The sequence below is a fragment of the Ictalurus punctatus genome, chromosome 12, assembly GCF_001660625.3.
Source record: "Ictalurus punctatus breed USDA103 chromosome 12, Coco_2.0, whole genome shotgun sequence".
NCBI lineage: Eukaryota > Metazoa > Chordata > Actinopteri > Siluriformes > Ictaluridae > Ictalurus > Ictalurus punctatus.
This window is the reverse complement of record NC_030427.2, coordinates 17,677,045-17,683,044: the sequence shown is the minus strand read 5'-3', so window position 1 is coordinate 17,683,044 and position 6,000 is coordinate 17,677,045.

Sequence of the window (6,000 nt, the reverse complement as noted above, 5' to 3'; positions counted from 1 at the left end):
GACAAATGCTGAAATGTATAAAGAGTATTGATTTTACTGAGTAAATATCAGCGCTTCTGATTGGAACAGTGAAAAAAGATTGCTATAGGAAAGAACTTTGGAGTGTGAGTTTCAGCAAGGAATGTCAGCTTCATATCTCTCAGCACATGACTTCTGAAAACTGCACCTGAATACAAATGCCCCAAAATATACATACTCTGTAACCCAATCTCTGTGCTAGATCCAGGATCCCTGCCACATGAACATTTTGTTGTAGGTTAAAACCATGAAAGGTGAGAAGGGAAAAACAAGGAAAGAACATAAGAAACAGGCCAGATTCAAACCATAATATTCACCCCCTCCACCCTTTACTCACCGATTTCACCCCTCCCCCACATAACAACGCAGACATCCCATAATATGCTGGGTGACAAGAACACCCTGCCCCTCCCCCGTCTCACTGCCACCCCATAATAATCAAAGAACAGGAGTACTAATTCACCGCGTGGATTCTGCTGTACTCTCACAGTCAGTTGAAGCCAGGCTGACTGTGACGTCTGCAGTAGATTTTCTCATCCACCAGCTTTTTTGTTAAAATCATTATGCTGTATAACCCCAAATCACTCCAGGCATATACGTTCACATAAATTCTAGACAACCATTTTGAATGTAAACAAAAAACACACTGTGCTGGTTTGATGTAAAACTCCTACCTGTATTAAGCCTGTCCCTTTTTGACTACTAGACCCTGAATAGTAAACAGTGGCAGCGTTATGTAAATCTGCTGCTGAGTTGTGTAGTGGTTTAGAATCAAGACCATGAATGAAATATATGCATCAATTTCAATGTTTATATCTTCAGTTTTTATATCTTCACACCTACTGAAAAAAAGGAACAAAAATAGCACACGCACATTTTAGTGGCCACCCTCCCCTCCCCTCCCTCTCCTATATGAGGCCACAATGTGACAAAACAAAGAACATCCCATAATATCAAAATCAGCCTCACCACTGCAGTAAGCATGGCAACTGACTATAGTGTAAAGCCTCAGACTTGTTGAACAAATGTGACTGTCTGGGACATAACAACAAGAAAATATAAAATGGGATTTAATGTCACTATAGGTAAAAATCATTCAAATGTGTGATCTCTTATGTCAAACAGTCATTTTTAATTCTGATCTAACATCTTGCATCATGCAAAGAATAGGTGGTTTGGAAAAACTTCACTCTACAAACCAACTGCCAATAAGAATGCTCTTATAATTAGGTGAAATAGGCATCCAATAATAATGGACTCCTTGCATTCAGTGTTATGATGCATTTCCATTTTGAAATTGTGCGGCTCTCGTGTTTCTGGCCAGGCCCAGTTTGACCATTGAAAGATTCAGGAGAAATCCCGGTGACCTGATCCGTCTTGCAACTGATTTGGCCTGTTCATTTTAGTTTCAGCCTGGCAAATCCTGCAGTTCAGATAAATTTTGATCCATATAGTCAAATGCGATTAATCAATCATGAACCTGCTAGTCTAGCAATGCTATCGGTCATCGTTTCCATCTGGCTTCTGTAAATAAATGTAACGTGAAACAGAAAGCAATGCAGATGCACTGAAGAATGTATAAGAAGTGGCCAAGTGGAGCAGAGAGGGAAAGAGCATGACCAAGAAAAGCCTTCAGAAATGGTGCTGTAAAAAGGAGAAAAATAACAGACATTTCTAAAGTGACTTCATGTGCAAGTCAGTTTGATCTGCAAGCATGTAACTAACATTATCTAATTAGACTGTATTAACTGCAATATCACTATCTAGCAAGTAAAAATTTTTTTTAAATAATTTTGTTACAATTCTTTGGATTGTAAGTGGATATTTTTCGTCTCTAAAACAAATAATAGCAATGAAGCCCTTTATAAGCAGTAAAAGTGCAATCATGTCTCTATATAGCCTAGGGCTATCTAGCTAGCAGCTATAGCTTAATGCAAACTGAAAGTAATAGCCATCATTGATAGTCAGAAACTAGTTAGCATGTTATCTGTTAGCTAGCTGTGACAGAAGGTAGGCCTACATTTACAAGTAAAGGGAAGACAGAAGTAAAAAATTATGTTGTAGGTTATTGGTCACAAAGGGCAATCTCAATATTTTAATACTAAAACAGTTATCTTATCACTAAATAAATTCGATAATTTGATAAAAATGTAATACTGTACCTTATTTGTGTGTTGTGATGTCTGTAAACTGCAGTCCTAATGTTACAGTTTATATATAAGAGCATGTGTATATTTATACACAAGAGCAAAGGTACCAATTACACTTTTATTTTGTTATTGTTAATAGTCATTTATTTTTAGATACACTTCTCAGGCAAATTATTAGGAACCCCATTCTAAAACTGGATAAAACTGTGCATTCTAGGTTGCTTTTCTGCTCACAACTGTTGTAAGGTGTGTTTATTTCTAATAATAATAATAATAATAATAGGAAGAAGAAGAAGAAGTTTATTTTATATAATGCCTTTCTCAGAACCAAGGTCACTTTACACAGTATATACACACACACACACACACACACACACACACACACACACACACACACACACACATATATACACATATACATACATACAGTATCTCACAAAAGTGAGGACACCCCTCACATTTTTGTAAATATTTGATTATATCTTTTCATGTGACAACACTGAAGAAATGACACTTTGCTACAGTGTAAAATAGTGAGTGTACAGCTTGTGTAACAGTGTAAATTTACTGTCCCCTCAAAATAACTCAACACATAGCCATTAATGTCTAAACCGCTGGCAACAAAAGTGAATACACCCCTAAGTGAAAATGTCCAAATTGGGCCCAAAGTGTCAATATTTTGTGTGGCCACCATTATTTTCCAGCACTGCCTTAACCCTCTTGGGCATGGAGTTCACCAGAGCTTCATAGGTTGCCACTGGAGTCCTCTTCCACTCCTCCATGAAGACATCACGGAGCTGGTGGATGTTAGAGACCTTGTGCTCCTCCACCTTCCGTTTGAGGATGCCCCACAGATGCGCAATAGGGTTTAGTCAATCACCTTCACCCTCAGCTTCTTTAGCAAAGCAGTGGTCGTCTTGGAGGTGTGTTTGGGGTCGTTATCATGCTGGAATACTGCCCTGCGGCCCAGTCTCCGAAGGGAGGGGATCATGCTTTGCTTCAGTATGTCACAGTACATGTTGGCATTCATGGTTCCCTCAATGAACTGTAGCTCCCCAGTGCCGGCAGCACTCATGCAGCCCCAGACCATGACACTCCCACCACCATGCTTGACTGTAGGCAAACAAGTGTGTCTTTGTACTCCTCACCTGGTTGCCGCCACACACGCTTGACACCATCTGAACCAAATAAGTTTATCTTGGACATGGTTCCAGTAATCCATGTCCTTAGTCTGCTTGTCTTCAGCAAACTGTTTGCAGGCTTTCTTGTGCATCATATTTAGAAGAGGCTTCCTTCTGGGACGACAGCCATGCAGACCAATTTGATGCAGTGTGCGGCATATGGTCTGAGCACTGACAGGCTGACCCCCCACCCCTTCAACCTCTGCAGCAATGCTGGCAGCACTCATATGTCTATTTCCCAAAGACAACCTCTAGATATGATGCTGGGCATGTGCACTCAACTTCTTTGTTCAACCATGGTGAGGCCTGTTCTGAGTGGAACCTGTCCTGTTAAACTGCTGTATGGTCTTGGCCACCGTGTTGCAGTTCAGTGTCAGGGTCTTGGCAATCTTCTTATAGCCTAGACCATCTTTATGTAGAGCAACAATTCTTTTTTTCAGATCCTCAGAGAGTTCTTTGCCATAAGGTGCCCTGTTGAACATCCAGTGACCAGTATGAGGGAATGTGAGAGCGATGACACCAAATTTAACACACCTGCTCCCCATTCACACCTGAGACCTTGTAACACTAACAAGTCACATGACACCAGGGAGGGAAAATGGCTAATTGGGCCCTTTTCACTTAGGGGTGTACTCACTTTTGTTGCCAGCGGTTTAGACATTAATGGCTGTGTGTTGAGTTATTTTGAGGGAACAGCAAATTTACACTGTTATACAAGCTGTACACTCACTATTTTACATTGTAGCAAAGTATCATTTCTTCAGTGTTGTCACATGAAAAGATATAATCAAATATTTACAAAAATGTGAGGGGTGTACTCACTTTTGTGAGAGACTGTATGTATGAGGTAACAAATAGGCCAAATTCCTTTAGTCATTCATAACAGTGGGTAAGACCAAGGAATATAGTTGTGATGTGCAAAACGTTGTTGAGCTTCACAAAATGGGAAGTGGCTATAAGAATATAGCAAAAGCATTGAAAATGCCCATTTCCACCATCAGGGCAATAATTAAGAAGTTCCAGTCAACTAGAAATGTTATGAATCAACCTGGAATTGGACATGTGTCTATATTGTCTCAATGCACTGTGAAGAGGATGGTTTGAGTGGCCAAAAAATCTCCAAGGATCACAGCTGGAGAATTGCGGAAGTTGGGGCCAGAAAGTCTCCAAAACTACAATCCGAAGTCACCTACAGCACCACAAGTTGTTTGGAAGGGTTTCAAGAAAAACGTCTCTACTCTCATCCAAGAACAAACTCAAGCGTCTTCAGTTTGCCAAACACTACAAGAACTTCAAATGGGAATGGGTTATATGGTCAGATGAAACCAAATTAGAGCTTTTTGGCAATAAACACCAGAGGTGGTTTTGGCACTTGCACCGAACAGTAGCCATATGGAAAATTACCTTATGCCTATGGTTAAATATGGTGGTGGCTCTTTAATGTTTTGGAGCTGTTTTTCTGCCAGAGGAGCTGGACATTTTGTTAGGATACACGGCATCATGGACTCTATCAAATATCAACAGATATTAAATGAACACCTGACTGCCTCTGCCAGAAAGCTTACATTGGGCTGTGGTTGGATCTTCCAGCAGGACAATGATCCAAAACATACATCTAAACCAACACAAAAATGGTTTACTGACCACAAAATCCAGGTCCTGCCATGGCCATCCCAGTCCCTTGACTTGGAACCCATAGAAAACCTGAGAGATGAACTGATGAGGAGAGTCCACCAGCGTGTACCTTGAAATTTGGAGGTCTGGAGAGATTCTGTGTGGAGGAATGGTCTCAGTTCCCTTGCCATGTATTCTCCAGCCTCATAGGGCATAACAGGGGAAGACTCAGAGCTGTTATCTTGGCTGTAGCACAAAGTATTGACTAAAAGGGTGTCAATAATTGTTGCACACCTATATTTAAAAGTTGTTTTTTTTTTTGATAAACCTGTTTTGCTTGAAGTTGTTTGAGATTCATGAGTTTTTTGTGAATTTTTTAAACAAGCGTGAACAAATCTGTCCATTCTACTTTGACCTTTCTTATTAACAAAGTATTGCCACTCACAGAACTACTGCCCACTGGGGTTTTTTTATTTGTTGTTTTCACACAATTCTGTGTGAATTCTAGAAAATATTATCCATGAAAATCTCAGAAGATCAGCAGTTTTTGAAATACTGAAAACCAGCCTATCGGGCACCAACAACCATGCCATGGTCAAAGTCACTTAGATCACGTTGTTTTGCTATTCTGATGTTTGAGCTAAACATTAAATGAAGCTCTTGACCTGTGTTTTCATGATTTTAGTCACAGAGCTGCTGCAGTATGATAGTCTGATTAAACATTTGAATAAATGGGCAGATGTGCCAGGGTTCCTAATAAATTGGCAAGTGGGTGTACTTTACAGTAAGTGGTCAGCTGACTCAAAATTTGCTGTGGGTGTATGGGGAGGGCTGGGTGGGTATGAGATCCCTGGCTCTTATTAAACTCTTGTTTATTGAAAAACTCTTTGAGACAAAGATGAAGAAGAAACTTTCGAAAAACCAGACTGAAAAAGGAACCCATCATCTTCTACAGGACACCGGATAGTGGGATTACAAATCACTACAGGTGTAGAAGAGAAAAGCCAGAGAGAGAGAGAGAGAGGGAGAGAGAGAGA